This window comes from Accipiter gentilis, chromosome 14 (genome assembly GCF_929443795.1).
Source record: "Accipiter gentilis chromosome 14, bAccGen1.1, whole genome shotgun sequence".
Lineage (NCBI taxonomy): Eukaryota > Metazoa > Chordata > Aves > Accipitriformes > Accipitridae > Astur > Astur gentilis.
The window spans coordinates 3,800,001-3,800,810 of NC_064893.1; positions in this window are offsets into that span (position 1 = coordinate 3,800,001).

Sequence of the window (810 nt, forward strand, 5' to 3'; positions counted from 1 at the left end):
CTATGCTTTGAATCTGGCCCTCGCTATTTTGTTAATGGGATTTGCCTTGTAGAATGGGGTATTTGCTGCATGGTTGGTGGAGTTTTAAGGCTTCAGAGACCATCATCTGTGCCAGAAACTGCCTCTAAATGTGAGCACTCTCAAAGGTCAGGGTTGGAGAGCACTGACGATTCAGTACTCCGAGCTGGGCTTACGTCCAGCAAACGCGTTTTAGGCTTTAAGCTTCAGCAGGGTATGTTTAGGGATATTTTCAGTATTGCTTTTATGAGGAGGAGAGTGAGAATTGTTATTGACTCTTTTCCGACTGTTTCTATATAAATATCTGCCGGGGGAGAAAACACCTCAGTAACCACAGGCAAATTGTGAGGGACAAAAAAGATGGTTTACCCAAGCTGAGCATGTGAAGTAAAGAGAGTCTCACAGCAACATCTGCCCCTCTGGGTTTTCTTTTTCCCTCTCCATCCATAGATACCTATATCCACATATACCTGTGTTACCTGTACCAAACAGCCCTCAACTTGTGGCCACGATTCAAATTTGTGTAACGCTCAGGAGACCACCCAGAAGCCAACAGGGAAGCAGGAAAGATCATATTTGGAAGTGGACACTCCTGAAGTCCTACCCATGTCTCCACTATGCTGCTAATTGTCCAGTCATTAAGGCCACATACACGATTACCTGTTCAGCCACCCTTGAGACCATACACACGCGCACACAAACACACACACTCCACCCCCATCATCAACAGCCTGGGAACAAAACCATCAACCATTCTTTGCCTAAAAACTAAATTACCAATTCTCCCAGGGA